This window comes from Oncorhynchus clarkii, chromosome 3, assembly GCF_045791955.1.
Source record: "Oncorhynchus clarkii lewisi isolate Uvic-CL-2024 chromosome 3, UVic_Ocla_1.0, whole genome shotgun sequence".
NCBI lineage: Eukaryota > Metazoa > Chordata > Actinopteri > Salmoniformes > Salmonidae > Oncorhynchus > Oncorhynchus clarkii.
The window spans coordinates 49584352-49609055 of NC_092149.1; the positions used below are offsets into that span (position 1 = coordinate 49584352).

The 24704-nt window shown below is 43.4% G+C and overlaps 1 protein-coding gene across 4 annotated transcripts in view; it reads right to left on the reverse strand.

Annotated features, from left to right (window-relative positions):
- Window positions 1–24704, reverse strand: part of LOC139396588 (double-stranded RNA-specific editase 1-like) — a 197191-nt gene that overhangs the window by 90756 nt on the left and 81731 nt on the right. For 2 of the 4 annotated variants that reach the window (XM_071143565.1, XM_071143550.1), the window contains one exon: window positions 22372–22445. The exons of the other annotated variants lie outside the window; for them this stretch is intronic. The gene's annotated coding sequence lies outside the window, so the exon portion shown is untranslated. The remainder of the gene's footprint in view (window positions 1–22371; window positions 22446–24704) is intronic. 4 annotated transcript variants of the gene reach the window in all.

Consider the following 24704-nt stretch of genomic DNA (forward strand, 5'->3'; position numbering starts at 1 on the left):
TACGACATAGAGGCTGCTCAAAATGTCATACGTCCAGAAACCGTAGCAATGAGAGTCTAGGCATAAAGCTTTCCGTTCTGCCATGCCTCCCATTTCTCTCTTTTTCCCCCTCCCTCTCTCCTGCTCTCCGTCTACAGTGCCGAGCCAAACACTGTGTTTCCACTTGGCAGTGTGTGTGAGTGACTGGTGCTGGAGTAAAAAGGTTATGGTAAAAAGGTTAGCGAGGTTGTGAATCTCTTAGTCTCCGTCTGTCTCCATTCCTCTACTTCTCTCGCACTCGCTTCTTAAGAATGCTCTGCTGTTCACATTCATTCACACTTGCATATCCCAACTCGCTGAGACATCTGCAGGGCGTGGGGTCACAGCCAGGGCCACCATTGTCCAGCACCCCTGGAGCAATTGGGGTTAAGTGCCTCACCTTGTCAGCTTCGGGATTCGAACCAGCAATCTTTCAGTTACTGGCCCAACGCTCTAACCTCGAGGCTACCGGCCCGCCCCATATCACTTAATGCGATGCACTCGCCATGATAGTTTTCACTTTTTCCCCAATATCTCTTTCTCACTCTCCTAAAATATTTACAGCTGCTGTGCTGCAGGGGCAAGAAAACTTATTTTCTCTTGTAATATTTGTTTTGTGCTAAACCTATCAAATGGCTTGGATCTGCTCGGCGAAGCCGGGTGCTATTCTATTCTGCCATCTCACTCCTCTCAAAAAAAGGAAACACTTATATAACAACCAGTTATACAGCGCCTTCAGAAAGTATTAATACCCCTTGACTTATTCCACATTTTGTTGTGTTACAGCCGGAATTCAAAATGGATTAAATATATTTCTCCCCCCTCACCCATCTACACACAACACCCCATAATGACAAAGTGAAAACATGTTTTTTAGAAAATGTAGCAAACGTATTGAAACTGAAATATGTGAGTCTTTCGGGGTAAATCTCAAAGAGCTTAGCAGACCTGGATTGTACAATATTTGCACATTATTCTTTTTTAAATGATTCAAGCTCTCAAGTTGGTTGGTGATCCTTGCTAGACAGCCATTTAAGTCTTGTAATAGATCTTCAAGACGATTTAAGTCAAAACTGTAACTAGGCCACCCATGACATTGAATGTTTCTCTTGGTAAACTACTCTAGTGTATTTTTGGCCTTGTGTTTTAGGTTCTTGTCCTGCTGAAAGGTGAACGTCTCCCAGTGTCTGTTGGAAAGCAGACTGAACCAGGTTCTCTCAAGGATTTTGCCTGTGCCTAGCTCGATTCAGTTTCTTTTTATCCTAAAATCTCCCTAATCCTTGCAAATGACAAGCATAGTATCCATAAAATTATGCATCCATCACCATTCTTGAAAATATGAAGAGTGGTACTCAATGTGTTTGCTCCAAATATAACACTTACACTTAAGTACTCATGACAAAGTTAATTTCTTCACCACATTTTTTGCAATTTATTTTAGTGGCTAAGGACAAATGCTCACAAACACAGATGTAAAGAAATTTGTGCGTACATTGAGAGAAATAAGCTTTTTGTGCGGGATCTTTTATTTGACCCCAAACGAACGGTACATGTTGCGTTTATATGTTTTAATTAGTATACAATGTTGACCCATCCTCAGTTCTCAACTCTTAAAGTCACCTTTGGCCTCATAGTGAAATACCTGAGCGGTTTCTTTCCTCTCAGGCAGCTGTGTTAGGAAGGACACCTGTATCTTTGTAGTGACTGGTTTTATTGATCCACCATCCAAAGTGTAATTAATAACCACTCTAAAAACAGATATTCAATGTCTGCTTTTCATTTACCAATAGGTGCCTTTCTTTGTGAGGCATTGGAAAAACGTCCCTGGTCTCTCTGGTTGAATCTGTGATTGAAATTCAATGCTTGACTGAGGGACCTTACATATAAATATATGTGTGGGGTACAGATGAGGTAGTCATCCAAAAATAATGTTAAAGACTATTATTGCACACAGAGTCCATTTTTAAATACTTATTGACTAAAGGCATTTCAGCTTTTCATTTTTTATTAATTTGTACAAATTTCTAAACAAATAATTCCCCTTTGACTTGACATTATGAGGTGTTGTGTGTAGTCCAGTGACACATCATCTCAATTAAATCCATTTTAGATTCAGGCTGTAACACAACACATGGAAAAGGCAAGATGTGTGAATACTTAGAAGGCACTTCGGAAAGTAGTCAGACCCCTTAACTTTATTCACATTTAGTTACGTTACAGCCTTGATCTTTTTTCTTCATCAATCAACACACAATAACCCATAATGATTATTTTTGCAAATGTACAAAAAAATAAAAAAAACTACTGAAAGTATTCAGACCCTTTACTACGAGACTCGAAATTGAGCTCAGGTGCATCCTGTTTCCATTGATCATCATTAAGATGTTTCTACCTGTGGTTAATTCAATTGATTGGATATGATTTGAAAAGGCACACACCAGTAGTATAAGGTCCAACAGTTGACAGTGCATGTCAGAGCAAAAACCAAGCCAAGATGTCGAAGGAATTGTCCATAGAGTTCCGAGACAGTATTGCGTCGAGGCACAGATCTGGGGAACACAGTGGCCTCCATCATTCTTAAATGGAAAAAGTTTGGAACCACCACTTGCCGCCAGGCCAAACTGAGCAATCGGTGGAGAAGGGCCTTGGTCAGGGAGGTGACCAAGAACACGACAATAACAGATAGAGTGAACCTTCCAGAAGGACAACCATCTCTGCAGCACTCCACCAATCAGGCTTTTATGTGTGGCCAGACAGAAGCCACTCCTGAGTAAAAGGCACGACAGCCCACTTGGAGTTCACCAAAAGGCAACTAAAGACTTTCAGACCATGAGAAACAAGATTCTCAGGTCTGATTCAAACAAGATTGAACTCCTTGGCCTGAATGCCAAGTGTGGCGCCTTGAAAAACCTGGCACCATCCATGCGGTGAAGCACAGGGGGTGGCAGCATCATGCTGTGGGAATGTTTTCCACGGCAGAGACTGGGAGATGAACAGATTGAAGTACAGAGATCCTTGATTAAAACCTCCTCCAGAGCGCTCAGCACCTCAGACTGAGGCGAAGGTTCACCTTCCAACAGTACAACAACCCTAAGGACACAGCCAAGACAATGCAGGAGTGGCTTCGGAACAAGTCTCCGAATATCCTTGAGTGGCCCAACCAGAGCCCGGACTTGATCCAGAATAAACATCTCTGGAGAGACCTGAAAATAGCTGTGCAGCGACACTCCCCTTCCAACCTGACAGTGCTTGAGATGATATGCAGAGAACAATGGGAGAACCTCCCCAAATACGGGTGTGCCAAGCTTGTAGCGTCGTACCCGAGGCTGTAATCACTGCCAAAGTTGCTTCAAAAAGTACTCCGTAAAGGGTCTGAATAGTTATATGAAATGTGATTAAAAAAAACATTTTGTAATAACTTTGCAAAACCATCAAAACCTATTTTTGCTTTGTCATTCTGGGTTATTGTGTGTAGATTGAGGGGAAAAAACAATTGAATCCATTGTAGAATAAGGCTGTAACGTAACAAAATGTGGAATAAGGGGACTGAACACCTTCCGAACGCACTGTATAGTATGATTACGTACAGTTGAAGTCGGAAGTTTACATACACCTTAGCCAAATACATTTAATCTCAGTTTTCCACAATTCCTGACATTTAATCCTAGTAAAAATTCTCTGTTTTAGGCCAGTTAGGATCACCACTTTATTTTAAGATTGTAAAATGTCAGAAAAATGGTAGAGAGAATGGTTTATTTCAGCTTTTATTTGTAACATCACATTCCCAGTGGGTCAGAAAATTACACACACTGAATTAGTGTTTGGTAGCGTTGCCTTTAAATTGTTTAACTTGGGTGGAACTTTCAGGTAGCCTTCCACAAGCTTCCCACAATAAGTTGGGTGAATTTTGGCCTTTCCTCCTGACAGAGCTGGTGTAACTGAGTCAGGTTTGCAGGCCTTCTTGCTCACACACGCTTTTTCAGTTCTGCCCACCAATTTCCTATAGAATTGAGGTCAGGGCTTTGTGATGGCCACTCCAATACCTTGACTTTGTTATCCTTAAAACTTCTTGGTACTAGGGGGCAGTATTTTCATTTTTGGAAAAAAAACGTTCCCGTTTTAAATGGGATATTTTGTCAGGAAAAGATGCTAGAATATGCATATAATTGACAGCTTTGGATAGAAAACACTATTCCAAAACAGTTTCCAAAACTGTAAAGATATTGTCTGTGAGTATAACAGAACTGATGTTGGAAAAATCCAATCCGGAAGTGCCCCAGGTTTTGAAAGCGCTGCGTTCCAATGACTCCCTATTCAGCTGTGAATGTACCATCAACGAGCTTTACGCTTTCTACGTATTCCCCAAGGTGTCTACAGCATTGTGACGTAGTTTTACGCATTTCTGTTGAAGAGTAGCCGTAGGCGGCCACATTGCGTAAGTGGTCATATGGTGGCTCCGAGAGAGATTCTCGCGTAAAATACAGAAGTAGCCATTACTCCAATCGGTCCTAGTGAAAAACAAATTGTTATCGAATAGATATTAGAAAAACACCTTGAGCATGGATTCTAAACAACGTTTGCCATGTTTCTGTCGATATTATGGAGCTAATTTGGAATATATTTCGGCGTTGTGGTGACCGCAATTTACGGGCGATTTCTCAGCCAAAGGTCAAGAACAAACGGAGCTATTTCGCCTACAAAAATAATATTTTGGGAAAAAATGAACTTTGGCTGTCTACCTGGGAGTCTCGTGAGTGAAAACATCCGAAGTTCATCAAAGGTAAACAATTTAATTTGAATGCTTTTCTGATTTCCGCCTGCGCTAGCAAGGCATAATGCTATGCTAGGCTATCGATAAACTTACACAAATGCTTGTCTAGCGTTGGCTGTAAAGCATATTTTGAAAATCTGAGATGACAGGGTGATTAACAAAAGGCTAAGCTGTGTCTCAATATATTTCATTTGTGATTTTCATGAATAGGAATATTTTCTAGGGATATTTGTCCGTTGCGTTATGCTAATTAGTTTCAGGCGATGATTACGCTCCCGCATGCGGGTTTGGGAGTCACAAAAGGTTTTAAGCCATTTTGCCACAACTTTGGAAGTATGCTTGGGGTCATTGTCCATTTGGAAGACCCATTTGCAACCAAGCTTTAACTTCCTGACTGATGTCTTGAGATGTTGCTTCAAAATATCCACATAATTTTCCTCCCTCCTGATGACATCTATTTTGTGAAGTGCACCAGTCCCTCCTGCAGCAAAGCACCCCCACGCTTCATGTTTGGGATGGTGTTCTTTGGCTTGCAAGCCTCCCTTTTTCCTCCAAACATAACGATGGTCATTATGGCCAAACTGTTCTATTTTTGTTTCAGCAGACCAGAGGACATTTCTCCAAAAAGTACAATCTTTGTCCCCATGTGCAGTTGCAAAAAGTAGTCTGGCTTTTTTATGGCAGTTTAGGAGCAGTGGCTTCTTCCTTGCTGAGCGGCCTTTCAGATTATGTCGATTTTGGACTCATTTTACTGTGGAAATAGATACTTTTGTACCGGTTACCTCCAGCATCTTCACAAGGTCCTTTGCTACTGTTCTGGGACTGATTTGCACTTTTCGAACCGAAGTACGTTCATCTCTAGGAGACAGAACGCGTCTCCTTCCTGAGCGTTATGACGCCTGTGTGGTCCCATGGTGTTTATACTTACGTAACACTGTTTGTACAGATGAACGTGGTACCTTCAGGCATTTGAAAATTGCTCCCAAGGATGACCCAGACTTGTGGAGGTCTACAATGTTTTTTTCTGAGGTCTTGGCTGATTTCTTTTGATTTTCCCATGATGTCAAGCAAAGTGGCACGGAGTTTGGAGGTAGGCCTTGAAATACATCCACAGGTACACCTCCAATTGATTCAAATGATGTCAATTAGCCTATCAGAAGCTTCTAAAGCCATGACATAATTTTCTGGAATTTTCCAAGCTGTTATTTTAGTGTATGTAAACTTCTGACCCACTGGAATTGTGATACAGTGAATTATAAGTGAAATAACCTGTCTGTAAACAATTGTTGGAAAAATGACTTGTGTCATGCAAAAAGTAGATGTCCTAACCGACTTGCCAAAACTTCAAAACTAATTTGTTAACAATAAAGTTATGGAGTGGTTGAAAAAAAGAGTTTTTCCAACCTAAGTTTATGTAAACTTCCAACTTCAACTGTATGTGTCTCCACTGAGGACATTAGGTTTTGCTACAATACCGTTTCAGTGTTAGCCAGTGCTAGAGGATGTAATGGTGAAATGACTAAGTGTGTTTTGATAGAGCGCCCAAATGAGAGCAGGGCCCATTAATTCACAGTGGCAGGGACACATTGACTCTTGAATTTTGAATGTCAACCTACATACACTACATGGCCAAAAGAATGTGGACATCCTTGAAATTAGTGGATTCGGCTGTTTCATACACACCCATTGCTGACAGGTGTATAAACTCTAGCACACAGCCATGCAATCTCAATAGACATACTTTCAACGTGGCACCGTCATAGGATGCCACCTTTCCAACAAGTCTGTTTGTCAAATTTCTGCCCTACTAAAGCTTCCCCGGTCAATCGTGAAGTGTTAGGCCACAGAAGCTCACAGAGCTGGACCGCAGTGTGCTGAAGAATGTACCGCGCCTATCCATGGTTGCAACACTCACTACCGAGTTCCAAACGGCTTCTGGAAGCAACGTCACCACAATAACTGTTTGTCAGTAGCTTCATGAAATGGGTTTCCATGGACGAGCTGCCACACACAAGCCTAAGATCACCATGCGCAATTCCAAGCGTTGGTTCGAGTGGTGTAAAGCCATGTAGTGCATCGTCACAAAAGGTAATTCAAGATGAGCAGAGGAAGGCCCGAGAGAGGCAGAGAACAAGAGAGATTGTCTGAAAAAAGAAACTCCAATTACAGTTGATGGAGGAGAGGTTTATTCTTTCTTCCTCAAAGGACACGGTTCTCTCTAGAGACTATTCTAAGGTCAGATTGGCTAGGATTTGTGGAGGGTAAACTGACCCTAAATCTGTGTGTCTAAAAGAAACCTAGACCATTGCTTCCCTTCCAAATTATGTTTTACCTTTAAGAGTGTCTGGCCATTATTGTCCAAATGACAGCACCCACTATCTCTCTGTATGTTCTCAGATATGCATTTTAAGATTAACATGCAAGTCATTACCAATAGATTGGCAGCACGATCAATTAGAGAGACGTTCTCTATAATTTCCCTTTAAGCATCTCATCAGTTCGCCTAAGAAGGTATAATCGATCCATGTGGAACCTCAGCAGGCTGTCTGGGGTGTGCACGTGTGCATGTGAGAGAGACTCACCATCATTGAAGGCCACTAAAACCGACAGCGGCAAATAATCTACCCACAATGCCTTGGCTTGTGCAAGATCAGAGGTTGTCGCCAAGGGCTCCCAATTACCTCCTCACATTTGCTCCTGTTCTGCACAGATATGCCCCTGACACACAGTTCTGTATTATTATACTTGTGAGGACTTTTTGGGGACCAACAATTGATTCCCATTAAAAATCCTATTTTCAAAAACCCTAAACCTAACCCTAACTCCTAAACCTAACGTCTAACGTAAGCTTAAAAAAGCCTTTTTCCTTTTAAGGACTGGCCAAATTCTCCTTGGTTTACTATTCTTGTGAAGACTTCTGGTCCTCACAAGTATAGTAAAACAAAAAACACAGACACCACCGTTTCCATTCCAGACACGATGGTTGCAGTGACAAAAAGCCACGCAGCGCCACGTCAAAGAACTGCGCAAATCCATAGCCCTCACTACACAGCCTTTCAGATCAAAGCAGGATTTCCAGTCACCCCACAGTGGCTTTGAAGCCTCCTCTCACACACACTATATACAGGTAATGGACAAAATCAAATAAATATCAACATCGTGTCTTAATAGGGCGTTGGGCCACCACGAGCCAGAACAGCTTCACTGCACCTTGGCATAGATTCTACACGTGTCAGGAACTCTATTGAAGGGATGTGACACTATTCTTCCACAAGAAATGACATAATTTGGTGTTTTGTTGGTGGTCTCATGCAATGCTCTAGAATTGTTTAGATCTGGTGACAGACGGCAGCCATGGCATGTGGTTGACATTGTTTTCATGCTGATCAAACCATTCAGTGACCACACAGTACTCCGTGGATGGGGGCATCGTCATTCGATCTCAGCATGGCCAAAATAATGACCCTAAGCATGATGGGATGTTAATTGCTTAATTACCTCAGGAACCACAAGTGTGGAAACACCTGCTGTCAATATACTTTGTATTCCTCATTTACTCGTGTTTATTATTTTGGCAGTTACCTGTATCTACACAAACCAGGGTTTTCATTAGGAAAATGTAACGCTGGAAAAATGATGACCGGGAAGATTCTAATGGATTGGGTGCATAACCCATTAGGGCATCCACCCAAGGTGTGCAGAATGACAGAAATCAAATTTAGATTATGGTAATGCTTCTTAAAGATGCAATATGCAGAAATCACTCAACCATTTCCTGGTTGCTAAAATTATAATAGTTTGCCTAATTTAAAAGTATAGTGTAGAGAATCATTGTACCATCTAAAACACTGTAAAATACAATATTTTTGCTATGGAAAAAGGTATTTTCAGCTGGTGTACAAAACCAAAAGTAATGCGCAAATACTAAACTTAAGAACGGCAGTCAGAAATAGCGCACATAGAACTGATGTATTGCTTCTTAGACTTGCTTTCAATGACAGATTTATAACATACCATTCTATGTGAATTTGGTCGGGTCGCCCAAAAAGCTAAATATTGGAGCTTGCAACTGATGTAATGAAGCAGCCAATAAAACGTAATTTTCAAACATTATCCAAAATGCAGTACGTGGGAAAACACCATTCTAAACAGTGTACCTGATAGCGGTTCCATATGTGAATATGACAATCTCGTGTTAGAAAGTTAGAAAGAGAGGGAATCTAAAGTTGCAACAGTTCGGATGGGTTGCTAATTTGACTAGGATTGTGCATTTGGCTTTTGGACGACGAAAGAAAGTTGATATGAAAAGCAATAGAACAGGAGAGAAATAGCGGTTGTAACGATTCTCTTCTTGTGAAGTAGAGGCGGACCAAAGCGCAGCGTGGTGGTTGTTCATTGTATTTTATTACGACACTATACATGAACAAACTAACGAAAAAACAAGAAACGTGAGAACTCAAAACAGCCCTGTCTGGTGCAAACACAAAAACAGGAACAATCACCCACAAACAAACAGTGAAACCCAGGCTACCTAAGTATGATTCTCAATCAGAGACAACTAATGACACCTGCCTCTGATTGAGAACCATACTAGGCCGAAAACATAGAACTGCCCCAAAACATAGAAAAACAAACATAGACTGCCCACCCAACTCACGCCCTGACCATACTAAATAAATGCAAAACAAAGGAAATAGAGGTCAGAACGTGACAGTACCCCCCCCCCCAAAGGTGCGGACTCCGGCCGCAAAACCTTGACCTATAGGGGAGGGTCTGGGTGGGCGTCTGTCCGCGGTGGCGGCTCTGGCGCGGGACGCGGACCCCACTTCGCCATTGTCTTAGTCCGCCTTATTGTCCGCCTCCGTGGCTTACTCACCATGCCCACCCCTCTCAATGACCCCACTGGACAGAGGGGCTGCTTGGGACAGAGGGGCAGCTCGGGACAGAGGTGAAGCAGCTGCTCGGGACAGAGGGACAGCTGCTCGGGACAGAGGGACAGCTGCTCGGGACAGAGGGACAGCTGCTCGGGACAGAGGGACAGCTGCTCGGGACAGAGGGACAGCTGCTCGGGACAGAGGGGCAGCTGCTCCGGGCGGAGGGGCTCTAGCGGCCCCTGGCTGACTGGCGGCACTGGCGGCCCCTGGCTGACTGGCGGCCCCTGGCTGACTGGCGGCACTGGCGGCCCCTGGTTGACTGGCGGCACTGGCGGCCCCTGGCTGACTGGCGGCCCCTGGCTGACGGGCGGCACTGGCGGCCCCTGGTTGACTGGCGGCCCCTGGCTGACTGGCGGCACTGGCGGCCCCTGGCTGACGGGCGGCACTGGCGGCCCCTGGCTGACGGGCGGCACTGGCGGCTCCTGGCTGACGGGCGGCATTGGCGGCTCCTGGCAGACGGGCGGCACTGGCGGCGCTGGGCAGACGGGCGGCACTGGCGGCGCTGGGCAGACGGGCGGCACTGGCGGCGCTGGGCAGACGGGCGGCACTGGCGGCGCTGGGCAGACGGGCGGCACTGGCGGCGCTGGGCAGACGGGCGGCGCTGGCGGCGCTGGGCAGACGGGCGGCGCTGGCGGCGTTGGGCAGACGGGCGGCACTGGCGGCGCTGGGCAGACGGGCGGCACTGGCGGCGCTGGGCAGACGGGCGGCGCTGGCGGCGTTGGGCAGACGGGCGGCACTGGCGGCGCTGGGCAGACGGGAAGCTCCGGCAGAGGCGCCGGGCAGACGGGAAGCTCCGGACAGGCGGGAGGCTCCGGCAGAGGCGCCGGACAGGCGGGAGGCTCCGGCAGAGGCGCCGGACAGGCGGGAGGCTCCGGCAGAGGCGCCGGACAGGCGGGAGGCTCCGGCAGAGGCGCCGGACAGACGGGAGACCCCGGCAGAGGCGCCGGACAGACGGGAGACTCCGGCAGCGCTGGAGAGGAGGAAGGCTCTGGACGGATGGGCCGGAGAGACAGCCTGGTACGGGGAGCTGCCACCGGAGGGCTGGGGTGTGGAGGTGGTGACGGATAGACCGGGCCGTGCAGGCGCACTGGAGCTCTTGAGCACCGAGCCTGCCCAACCTTACCCGGTTGAATGGTCCCGGTCGCCCTGCCAGTGCGGCGAGGTCGAATAGCCCGCACTGGGCTATTCAGGCGAACCGGGGACACCGTGCGCAAGGCTGGTGCCATGTAAGCCGGCCCAAGGAGACGCACTGGAGACCAGATGCGTAGAGCCGGCTTCATGGCACTTGGCTCGATGCCCACTCTAGCCCGGCCGATACGCGGAGCTGGAATGTACCGCACCGGGCTGTGCACCCGCACTGGGGACACCGTGCGCTCCACAGCATAACACGGTGCCTGCCCGGTCTCTCTAGCCCCCCGGTAACCACAGGAAGTTGGCTCAGGTCTCCTACCTGGCGTAGCCATACTCCCTGTTAGCCCCCCCCCAAGAAATTTTTGGGGCTGACTCCCGGGCTTCCATCCACGACGCCGCGCTGCCTCCTCATACCAGCGCCTCTCCGCTTTCGCCGCCTCCCGTTCTTCCTTGGGGCGGCGATATTCTCCTGGCTGAGCCCAAGGTCCTTTACCGTCTAATTCGTCCTCCCATGTCCATACCTCCTCGCGCTGCTCCTGCTGCTGCTTTCTCCTTTGCCCATTACCACACCGCTTGGTCCTGTTGTGGTGGGTGATTCTGTAACGATTCTCTTCTTGTGAAGTAGAGGCGGACCAAAGCGCAGCGTGGTGGTTGTTCATTGTATTTTATTACGACACTATACATGAACAAACTAACGAAAAAACAAGAAACGTGAGAACTCAAAACAGCCCTGTCTGGTGCAAACACAAAAACAGGAACAATCACCCACAAACAAACAGTGAAACCCAGGCTACCTAAGTATGATTCTCAATCAGAGACAACTAATGACACCTGCCTCTGATTGAGAACCATACTAGGCCGAAAACATAGAACTGCCCCAAAACATAGAAAAACAAACATAGACTGCCCACCCAACTCACGCCCTGACCATACTAAATAAATGCAAAACAAAGGAAATAGAGGTCAGAACGTGACAGCGGTGGGCCAATAGGGAAGTAAATGGAAATACATTGGCCAAAATTATATAATTACTCTGGTCTATAAATAAATTAAATAATAAAAAATACTTCACCAGAAATAATGATTTAGCCAGATAGGAATTGAGGATCATTAGCTTGTGTGAAGTTAATGTGTCTTGAGTATAATTTAAAATGTTGTGACAGGGAAGGGGTGTGTGGCGAAGATATAGGCGAGTCACTCCAGAATGGCTTCCCCCAATTCTTGCGCATTCATTGTGTGAATATTATTTTCCCTTTGAATTTTTATTTTTAACAATCCCCATTACATATGTTACCAGTAGTAAATGTATCGTTAATCCCAGTCATTTGGTTACATTAATGAGTTATTTACAGTTTTCATTATCGGAGTGTTAACGTTGTGAACTCCGCTTATAAAAGGGTCTTAGATTCATTGTTCTGTCTCTTTTTTTTGTTCCGGAACTGCTGTGGTGAGAATCTCTAACGCTCTCCACCCCATGGTCTTTTGGGACATGACCTTCCAGGTATGATCTCTTTCGCTCTGTGATCATGCTTAGAATAATACTTGATTAAAATGTCAGTATTGCCTTGTAACTTAAGCTTAATGCCTTGTATGATAATCTATTCATTTGACAAAGTAATTAAAAACACATTTACAACTCCATTCTCAAACCATTTCTTCATTGCCTATTACTGTAACTCAACTATGGTGTTCTTGCACATGGCTAAATAATCTTTATGGAGTCAAATAAAAGTAGGCTCATTTCTTAGTGTTATTAAGAGTTGCATGTGATGTATTTCTAATATCATATACTGTATATTTCAGCCAGCAGCATACCACCATGCATCCCGCTGCTGGCTTGATTCTGAAGCTAAGCAGAGTTGGTCCTGGTTGATCCCTGGGTGGGTGACCAGATGCTGCTGGAAGTGGTGCAATGATTGGTCACATTGCCCTGTGTAGGGTGCCGTCTTTCCGATTGGACGTCCTGACTCTGTGGTCACTAAAGAGCTCATGGCACTTATCGTAAGATTAGTTGTGCTAACCCCAGTGTCCTGGCTAAATTCCCAATCTGCCCCTCATACCATCATGGGCACGCAATCACCCCCAGCATCCAATTGGCTCATTCATCCCCCATCTGTCACTATTCCCCAGGTCGTTGCTGTAAATAAGCGTGTTCTCAGTCAATTTACCTGGTAAAATAAGGGCTAATAAAATATACACAATAAATATTACTACCTGTGCATGCATTTAAGTACCTGGCCTGCCGCGTGGAAATGTAAAAAATTAAAACACTTTCCTACACCTATTGCAAATAATATATTAAAACTGTTTGTTTCTCACAGTAAGCTATTTGAAAGATCTTAATCTCCCCCTCGAAAATCACCAATGTTCGATGTGAAAGCAAAGTACGTTTTTGGCCTACTGCTGCATTGGCCTATGCGCTCATTTCTTTGGCCGCAAATGGAATATCAATGTGTCCATATGGCAGAGGCTGGTGATCTTGCATTCGTTGACTTAACATTTCGATAAAATCTTAATTACAATGAATGACTCACCACATGACAATGACTTTGAGAAAAGAAAACGTTATTGGAATGAAACAATTTCATTAAAATGCAGATATGAAAATCATAACTGGCATGCAGAACGGTAGAATAAATTGTAAGGATCCCCAAACTTGACACTCACACGACCCCTACGAAGTCTTTAAAAGTAATTGCCTCCACGTTTCCATGGTCGGATTTTGCCTGAAGCAAGGTACGCCTCGTAATATGAAATAAAACATTCAGGTTTCAAACTATTAAGTATGTTTCCCAAATGTATACTGCCTCCAGCACACATTCTAAGGTGGGGGATGACGCACTAATAGCCTGTCGCCTGCACTTGAATGGTGAACTGGAGGCATGCTTCAATTACCAGTTGCACCAAAACACACTATTGTACTTAGAATTGTTGCGCAATGAATTGGTTTATACTCCAGCAGCAACCAGCTGACGGGCTGCAAGAGAAATCCCGCTTAAAAATAGGCTCTATATGCATGTGATAGTTGTAAATAAGATACATGACCAAAGAAAATACACACAGGCCAATTTCATTCCACTAAAATAAGCAAATTGACCTATAGACCGATAAGCACGACGGTCAAATGTATCCATCTACATAGACTGGTATATCCATAAAAATAAAAAAAACATTGCGCACTGCGATTTGTTTTCTCCCAGTCATTTTGGCAACAATTTAATTGTTTATTTCAATGTTTGCAAATTTACACAAAATAAAAAAATGCAATAAACATTTACATAAGTATTCAGACCCTTTACTCAGTATTTTGTTGAAGCCCATTTGGCAGTGGATTACAGCCTCGAGTCTTCTCCGGTATGACACTAGATGCTTGTCACACCTGTTTTTGTGGAATTTCTCCCATTTCTCCCATCTTCTCTGCAGATCCTTTCAAGCACTGTCAGGTTGGAAGGGGAGCGTCGCTGCACAGCTATTTTCAGGTCTCTCCAGAGATGTTTGATAGGGTTCAAGTCCTTGAGTGTCCCAGCCAGAGCCCAGACATTCAGAGACTTGTCCCGAAGCCACTCCTGCATTGTCTTGGTTGTGTGCTTCGGGTCATTGTCCTGTTGGAAGGTGAACCTTCACCCTAGTCTGAGGTCCTCAGCTCTCTGGAGCAGGTTTTCATCAAGGATATCTGTACCTTGCTTTATTCAGCTTTCCCTTGATCCTGACTAGTCTCCCAGCCTATTGATGAAAAACATCCCCACAGCACGATGCTGTCACCACACTTCACTGTAGGAATGGTGCCAAGTTTCCTCCAGACGTGACACTTGGCATTCAGGCCAAAGTGTTCAATCTTGGTTTCATCAGACCAGAGAATCTTATTTCTCGTGGTATGAGAATCCTTTAGGTGCATTTTGGCAAACTCCAAGTGGCATAAAGGCCTGCTTGGTGGATTGCTGCAGAGATGGTTTTCAGTCTGGAAGGTTCTCCCATCTCCACATAGGAACTCTAGAGCTCTGTCAGAGTGACCATTGGGTTCTTGGTCACCTCCTTGACAAAGGCCCTTCTCCCCAGATTGCTCAGTGTGGCCGGGCAGCCAGCTCTAACAAAAGTCTTTGTGGCTCCAAACTTCTTTTAAGAAGGATGGCGAGCACTGTGTTCTTGGGGACCTTCAATGCTGTATACATTTTTTGGTACCCTTCCCCAGATCTGTGACTCGACCCAATCCTGTCTCTGAGATCTACGGACAATTTCTTCAACCTTATGGCTTGGTTTTTGCACTGACCTAGACTGTGAACTGTGGGACGTTATACAGACAGGGGTGTGCCTTTCCAAATCATGTCCAATCCATTGAATTTACCACAGATGGACTCCAAGTTGGGAAAAAAAACATCTTAAGGATGATCAATGGAAACATTACAAAGCGTAAACAGGTTTTTAGATTTTATTTCAAATTTGTAAAAAATAAACATACCTTAGGTATTCAGACCCTTTGCTATGAGACTCGAAATTGAGCTCAGGTGTAAAATCTAAAAACCTGTTTTTGCTTTGTCATTATGGGGTATTGTGTAGATTAATGAGGAAGAAAAGTACATTCATCCATTTTAGAATAAGGCTATAACATACCAAAAATATGGAAAAAGTCAAGGGATCTGAATACGTTGAACGTTTTCATGCCTTGAAATCACTAGTGCTCCTGGTAGAAGTTACCCTGATGATCTAGAATCAGTTTACCATCCATCCAAAGCATTCACTCCCAACATGCAATACTGACCTTACATCGGGGAAACTACATCATTCTTTGGAACAAGCACACACACAGGAATAAGCACAGAGTGTGAAAGCTTGGCAGGTGTCTGTCAGTCACGTGCAAGTATGCGCACACACACACACGCACACACACGCACACACACGACTAAGAGCCTGGCATTTATACCAAATCAGTGCATTGTAGTGTGGTCCCCAGGGATCACGATCTACCAGTGCAGTGCCAACAGCCTATGAGATGTGCATCCTGAGCCATCCCATATATCAATGAGTGATCTAATAGCATGGTACATGTTTTCACATTCACAGACTAAGTGCATGCATGAGTGTGTATGCGTGTGCTTGTATTCATGCGTGTTGCAGCACAACCACACAAAGATCGATACATCAACATGAGTAGCCCTGAAAGGTGGCTTGCATTATCCCTGTGTTCACTTCAAGAGCCTATATACTCCCACTTCATTATCAATACAAATTCATACACTCATATCTCATGGATAATGTATGAAGAGTGCTCTTTCCAATACAGTGAACTCCTCTTACAGGAGTCAGCAGAGTGCACTGTACTGCCTAATAGAGCAGAGGCAGGCTTGCAGATGCTAAAGGGCACTGTTCGCTTCCCTGAGGCTGTGTGGTCAGTCAGAAGTGACTTCACCCACTGCAGTTAACTGTTCCAAGCATTTCCCCCTACCGCAACAGAGCTAGGGCGATGCATAGAGTGAGAGAGAGAACAGAGTGAGAGATGAGAAAATGAGAAATAATCCGCTGAATAGGCGGTGGCGACGGAAACAACAATAGCTTGATTGCGGAGGCACTGCTTTGACGTGAACAGAAAATGAGGTCATGTTGCTGGGGCTCTTTTTGTATTAGTCACCAGTGCCTTTTTTTTTGCCTAGCGGGCAGCTATGGCGGCTGGCCATCCACTGGGACCAGGGCTTGGGTTAGCGGCTAATGTGCTTCGCGGAAGCTCCGGGCCGTGTGGTGCATCACCTGGGGCACGCTCTCTCGCTTTCAACCTCCCCGCTCTTCGTGTATTGCTCCTGGATACTCTGTGGCAGGGTTGTCAGGCGTACGGCCCGAGGGCAGTTTGAGTTTTTTTTTTTTTAACTACTTTTTAATAAACATAAAATAAAAAGCTAGACAGTCAGTGAGCATCGGAATATCGAGGACCATTTTTGGAAAATGAAAAATGGAGACATTAAATACACTGCCTTCGGAAACAACTCATACCCCTTAACTGAAACCAAACTTTGTTGTGTTACAGCCTGAATTTAAAATGGATTACATATATATTTGTTCTTACCCATCTACAAACAATACCACATAATGACAAAGTGAAAAACGTATAGACATCTTTTCAAATTTATTGAAAATTAAATATATTTATATATTTTTTTACATAACATCACCGAGTACTTCATATTTTCAAGCATGGCGGTGACTGGATCATTTTATGGGTAGGCTGGTCATCGGCAAGGACTAGGAAGTTGTTTTTGGATAGAAAGAAACGGAATAGAGCTAAGCACACAAAATCCAACAGGAAAACCTGGTTCAGTCTGCTTTCCAACAGACATTGGGAGACAAATTCACCTTTCAGCAGGACAATAACCTAAACACAAGGCCAAATATACACTGGAATTGCTTTACCAAGATAACCTGAGTGGCCTAGTTACAGTTTGGACTTAAATCAGCTTGAAAATGTAATGGCAAAAAATGGAAAATGTCTGTCTAGCAATGATCAACAACCAACTTGACAGAGCTTGAAGAATTTTAAAAAGAATAATGTGCAAATATTGTACAATCCAGGTGTGCAGCGCTTTTAGAGACTTACCCAGAAAGAGTTACAGCTGTAATCGCTGCCAAATGTGATTCTAACATGTATTGACTAAGGGGGTTATGTGCAAAAATGTCTAAAAAATAAATGTGCAAAAAAAATAAAAAACATGTTTTCACTTTGGCATTATGGGATATTGGGTGTAGATTTGTATTTTTTTTTAATCCATTTTGAATTCAGGCTGTAACAAGTCAAGGGGTATGAATAATTTCTGAAGGCTATCTAAAACAAAAGGGGTTGAATACTTGACTCAAGACATTTCAGCATTGTTTTTTTGTGTTGAGAAACATAATTTCACTTTGACATTGTGGGGTATTGTGTGTAGGCCAGTGACATAAAACCTCAATTTTATCCATTTTAAATTCAGGCTTTAACATGGGTAAAAAGTAAATGAGTGTGAATGCTTTCTGAAGCCACTGTAGGGCAGAGAGAGAAATAGGAGGAACACGGTAGAGGGAATGATTAATGGAAATAAATGTGTTTAAACACCAAAAATGTAATGACATTTGGCGATTGTCATTATGCCTAAACTTGTAGCCTGAATTGATCCATGAATTAACGCTGTCCGTGGGTTTGTCTCAACAAGTCAACGCTACCTTAGGGGAAAAGTCTCTCAGTTCATATTTTTGTTACTGGACCAAATAAGAACCTGTGGAGAAGGTGGTATGTGTGGTAGCCAGCAGATGCGGGTGGACGTGTGTGTGCCCACGCAAGGGTTTCCGTTAGCCGCTAAACGTCGGCTTTTGGAATCCCTTCCTTTTCTTTTTTTGGCCAATAAATAAAATTGTTGTACCACAATAAAAAAAAAAAAATAGAACTTCATTGTAAAATAATGTGTTTTATTAATTAATGGAAATACCAGTCAATGTGCTCCAACTTCAAAGGCAAATAAAGTGCCTTCAGAAAGTATACACTAGGGATGCACAATATATCAGTGGACATATCGGAATCGGCCGATAGTAGCTAAAAATGCAAACATTGGTATCGGCCCCATGTCTAGTTTAACACCGATGTTAAAAACCGATGTTAAAATTTTGCGCTACTCGTGCTACACAGCATTCCTAACCTAGCATTCAACAAGTCGAGCAGTCATTTGAAAGAGTAAAAAAATTTCAGCGAGACAACACAAATGGCAAAATCCATTAAAGCCAATATTTCACCAACTGGTCAAGCACCGGTACACTACCAAGTGCGCTATTTTTCAGATGTTGCCCTACCGGAGTTACACAGTAAGACTCACTGCTATTACCTTCATGACATACATACTATGGAACGCCGTTTTGGTCTTTGCGTGTCAAAAAAGATACAGTAGCACTGTCAAAGCTGTACAAAAAAAATCTGCAAACAAGCAAACACCAGCCACGAACGTTGTGTTTGCAATACCGCGTTGGTAATAAAGCATCATTTGTTAGACCGCAACTTCTGGGGTAGCTAGCTTTAGCTTGGTACCCAGCTAGCACCAATACAACCAGCCTGAAAACAATGACCTGTAGAAACTGCAGTCATGTTCATTATTCTTAGCAATGATTTATGAATCCTTGTGAGTAAGTATTAGCTAGGTTGCCACTTGTTGTTTGCCTATTGAAATTGAACTTCAGTTCATGAAAATAAATAGCTAGCCAGCTACTTAACCATGTTGCTAAAGATAACGTTATAAGCAGCCAGCTAGCTGGCTAGTGAGGCTCGACCGGATATGTTGTGAAGCTAGCCACAATAAGGATTAGGCACAATAGTGGAATTTGCGGTTTGCCTTCAAAATAAAAGTATGTCATTGACAGTGAGGCAAATGAATACAAATAGTAGAATTATGCCATACTTTTATTTTGAAGGCTACCCGCAAAGTTCACTATTGTGGCTAATCCTTATTGTGGCTAGCTTAATGGTCCGACCACCATTAAACAAAATGAGAACAGTTTTATAAATGTGGGTTATTTTAGATGACAGCTACTGAAACAGATTGTCGTTTTGCCATGTTTTTGGGGAAGAACTACATTGTTTGCGTCTATGAGCTAGCTAGCTTCTTTTTTTTATGACCAGCACTGTAGGTGTGTGAGACAACTTTACCAGCATCATAGCATACATAGATGAATCATTGTGACATATGAAATATGAGTGACAGTGTAATGTATGTGTAATAACTACATAAAACATTCATAGTCATATTCAGGTCCTGATAGGTCAACAAGCTTATTTGACGTGCATCTTTTTTGACACGCAAAGATCCAAACAGCGTTCCACAGAAAACCTGGTTGAGAATGAAACGACTGAACAAATGAAGGAAACAGCACAGCAAGTAAGTGAAATAAATAGGTTTTGATTATGTTTTACTGGTAATGGGGACATATGTAAATGAGAACAAAATAACTTTTGGTCAGTGTGTGTAACCTTTATTTAACTAAGCAAGTCAGTTAAGAACAAATTCTTATTTACAATGATGGCCCGGACAATGCTGGGCCAATTGTGCGCTGCCCTGTGGGACTCCCAATCACGACCGGATGTGATACAGTCTGGATTCGAATCAGGGACTGTAGTGACGCCTCTTGCACTGGGATGCAGTGCCTTAGACCGCTGCGTCCATATGTGCGTGTTAACTATTTAACTGTACTAGAATGCTTAAAAGGCCGTAACATTTTTAAATATCAGTATCATTTTCTGGGGCAAGGAAAATATTAGATATTGGTATCCGCCAAAAATGTCATATCGGTGCATCACTAATATACACGGATTTCTGATCTTTTTAAGTGGGAGAACTTGCTTTTTAAAGATTTTTAAAGATTTAATTGAAATTAGAGGATAATTTTTGTGTTTGTCAGGCCTGGTCCTAGCAGTTCTGCTGCCGCCCTAGGGAAGATCAACATAGTGTCATGTATAATATAATCTGCTGCATAAATTCTCCTAACATGCAACAAAGTCAAATCTGACATTCATTTTACAAAAGCTGGATCCCTTCTAGCCATAACCCGCCAGTCCTGGTGTTAGACAGTCTAATTCAAATGTTCATGCCTAGGCAAAATTTTAATTAGAGGCCTAGATAGTGTCTGAAAACAGCTGTGTTTTGTTATTTATTAAAATGTTCATACAAATAGTCTAGAGGACAGCTCTTTAGCAAATTATATTACACAAGTATAATATTTTTAAGTTGCGTTTTACCTGCTTTGCTGTTCTTCTAGGGTAAATGTAAAAAATAAAAATAAATGATTAATAGCTGGGATCACCCGCAAACGGTAATGTTTTGCTTCTCAATAAAACCGGTCACATTGGTATAAGATCATTCAACTTTATTTTATTAAACCTCTCAGGCTAATTTCTATTCTGGTAAAATGCATTATAATAATCTAAAATGGATTTTGAGCACCTTGGGTGGACACCATAATGCATTACGCATCTAATGCATATGTATGTCGGATAAATTAAAATCTTACCGGTCACGTTGTCCAGCGCCAAAATTTCTAAACGGAAACACTGGCCCGTGCGTACATGCATTTGTCCATGTGTAATCATCTCCTGTAGGGAACAATATGTTGCAGTGTTTAATTTTGATCCCGTTAGTACTATCAAAACAACACAACATAATGTTGCCAACTTAGAGACTTTGTCGCTAAATTTTGCACGGTTTCAGACCCTCCAGCGACTTGTATTGGTAAAAGAGTATAGCAACAAACGTAGCTACTTTTTAAGGCTGCCTCTGCAACTTTTGGTTGATTTAGCAACTTCCCTGTTTGCGTGACCGCTCGGCTGAGCTCAGCTGTGCTGCTCTGCAGTCTGCTCCCTCTCCACGGCTCAGCTTCCTCCGGCTGCTGCCTGTGTGTGCACCCGTCATTTGCGCCCCTCCCCTGCCCCTCTCCGCTCCCTCCCCTGCCCCTCTCCGCTCCAGCCTCTAGGTCCTCTCCGCTCTAGCCTCTAGGTCCTCTCCGCTCTAGCCTCTAGGTCCTCTCCCCAATGCTGCAGCGAGTGAAGGCATTACATTGGTTGGTTCCTTGTTAAATGACACCACAGCTTTCCAATAAATAACAATACATAAATAAAATATTTTCGAAAACATACGTTTTTTGTATGCTGCTTAATTATTTAATATCGGTTCCTCCTTCAAACATTCTATTTAGTTTTGTTTTGGAGAATTGCTCATTGCATGAGCTTGAGGGACAGCATACGCATAAATTATATATTAACGTTATGACAAAATTATTTTGTAATGACGTCATCGAGCGACGAATGGAGCAACCAAAAGCAACTTTCCTTGAAAAATATTTTGCAACACTAACAACATATTGTTAATTCTCACACACACACACACGGGTGTATGACCGCACTGTCTGGCCCCAAGTCATGCTGTCACCATCTCCCCCAGTGCACGGCAATCTTTCGTCTGAACTCGCCTTCTGTCTTTTTCATCCCCTCTCACTCTGTCTTCTCCCTTTCTTTTCCCTCAATGTCTGTCTAAAACACACGTTCTTTCACAAAAACTATTTTCTTCCAAATAGCACTACCAAAATCTCACTCATGACAAAAACCTGTGGATGTAATGATAAAAATAATAATTTATTGACATACTAATCAAAACCAAGGGTTAGTATCTAAAATGGCAAAAACCATAATGCCACAACAACCCTATCCTACACGATGTGTACTCTGTTGTGCCACTGCCAACATATGACAGGTTTGGGATCATTGTGAGACTTGAACACCAGGTTGAGAGAGAGCCGGCTGTGATTTGTATTGGCCTGACATGGGTTCCGGCAGTGACAGATTGCATTGGGCTAGCCCTGCTGTGCTTGACATTCTGCTAGCCTGGCTAGCGGTGAGCACGTCCTTGGCTGCCCTTTCTGGTGACTGGTGATGTAGTGACAGGACACGGTGACTGGATGTGGAGACGAGAGGGGGTGGTAGGGTTTAGGGAGTGGGCTGAAAAGCTCCATAAGGCAGCGGTTCCCTACCTTTTCTGTTCTGGGGACCACCAAAAGCTTGAGGACAGGTTGGAAACCACTGCTCCAGGGGAGGGGAGAGATACCTGGAGTAGGAGAGGACACGCCAAGCTTAAAAGACACATTGTTTATGTAAAGTGCCTTCGGAAAGTATTCAGACCCCTGGACATTTTCAACATTGTTAGGTTACAGACATTCTAAAAGGTATTTAAGTTTTTTTTACTCAATCCATAATAACAAAGCAGAAACAGGTTTAGAAGTTTGGGCAAATTTTAAAATCTGGAAAAAACATTTGCGTAAGTATTCAGACTATTTACTCAGTACTTTGTTGAAGCACCTTCAGCAGTGATTATAGCCCCATGTCTTCTTGGGTATGATCCTACAAATCTTGGCACACCTGTATTTGGGGAGTTTCTTCCCGTCTTCTCTGCAGATCCTCTCAAACTCTGTCAGGTTGGATGGGGAGCGTTGCTGCACAACTATTTTCTGGTCTCTCCAGAGATGTTAGATCGGGATCAATTCCGGGATCTGGCTGGGATACTCAAGGACATTCAGAGACATGTCCCCACCTGCGTTGTCTTGGCTGTGTGCTTAGGGTCATTGTCCTGTTGGATGGTTGAACCTTCGCCCCAGTCTGAGGTCTTGAGCGCTATGGAGTAGGTTTTCATCATGGATCTCTCCCTCGATCCTGACTAGTCTCCCAGTCCCTGCCGCTGAAAAACATCCCCAAAGCATGATGCTGCCACCACCATGCTTCACCATAGGGATGGTGCCAGGCTTCCTCCAGACATTTAGGTGAAAGTGTTTAATCTTGGTTTCATCAGACCAGAGAATCTTGTTTCTCATGGTCTGAGAGGCTGTAGGTGCCTTTTGGCAAACTCCAAGCGGGCTGTCATCTGCCTTTTACTGAGGAGTGGCTTCTGTCTGGCCACTCTACCATAAAAGCCTAATTGGTGGAGTGCTGCAGAGATCGTTGTCCTTCTGGAAGGCTCTCCCATCTCCACAGAGGAACTCTAGAGCTCTGTCAGAGTGAAGCATCAAGGATGATCAATGGATGCAGCTGAGCTCAATTAAGAGTCTAATTTAAGGTATGTTTTTTATTTGTAATAAATCTGCAAAAATCTCAAAACATATTTTTGCTTTGTCATTAGGGGTATTGTGCTTAGATTGACGATTTTTTATTTTTTAGAATAAGGCCGTAACGTAACAAAATGTGGAAAAAGTCTGAATACTTTCAGAAGTCACTATCTACTGTGCATCAGAGCAAATTCCAGTCCGGAAGGGCTTGAGCAGTCTTTTTTGGTTTCTACCTCGTAGATAATTGCAATAAGGAGTGTTCTGGACTAGATCGACCGATTCATCAGAATGGCCGATTAATTAGGGCCGATTTCAAGTCATTTTTGGAAGACGATTATGGCCGATTACATTGCACTCCATGAAGAGACTACGTGGGAGGTTGACTACCTGTTATGAGAGTGCAGCAAGGAGCAAAGGTAAGTTGCTAGCTAGCATTAAACGTATCTTATAAAAATCAATCTTAACATAATCACTAGTTAACTACACATGGTTGATAATATTACTAGTTTATCTTGCTTGTCCTGCGTTGCATATAATCGATGCGGTGTCTTAATTTATCATCGAATCACAGCCTACATCGACAAACGGGTGATGATTTAACAAGTGCATTCGCAAAAAAATCACTGTCGTTGCACCAATGTGTATCTAACCATAAACATCAGCGCGCCTTTATTAAAATCAATACAGAAGTATACATTTTTAAACCTGCATATTTAGTTAATATTGCCTGCTAACATTAATTTCTTTAACTAGAGAAATTGTGTCACTTCTCTTACAAGCAGAGTCAGGGTATATGCAGCAGTTTGTGCTGCCTTGCTCATTGCGAACTGTGTGAAGACCATTTCTTCCTAACAAAGACCGTAAATAATTGGCCAGAATTGTACAGAATTATGACATAACATTGAAGGTTGTGCAATGTAACAGCAATATTTAGACTTAGGGATGCCACCGGTTCTATAAAATATGGAACGGTTCCGTATTTCACCGAAAGAATAAACGTTTTGTTTTTGAAATGATAGAAATACGAGCCTTAGGTCATTAATATGGTCAAATCCGTGAAACTGTGTTATATTATATTATAATTAAGTCTATGACTTGATAGAGCAGTCTGACTGAGCAGTGGTAGGCGGCAGCAGCAGACTCGTAGCATTCATTCAGACAGCACTTTCATGCATTTGCCAGAAGCTCTTCGCTGTGCTTCAAGCATTGCACTGTTTATGGCTGCAAGCCTATCAACTCCCGAGATTAGGCTGGCAATACTATAGCGC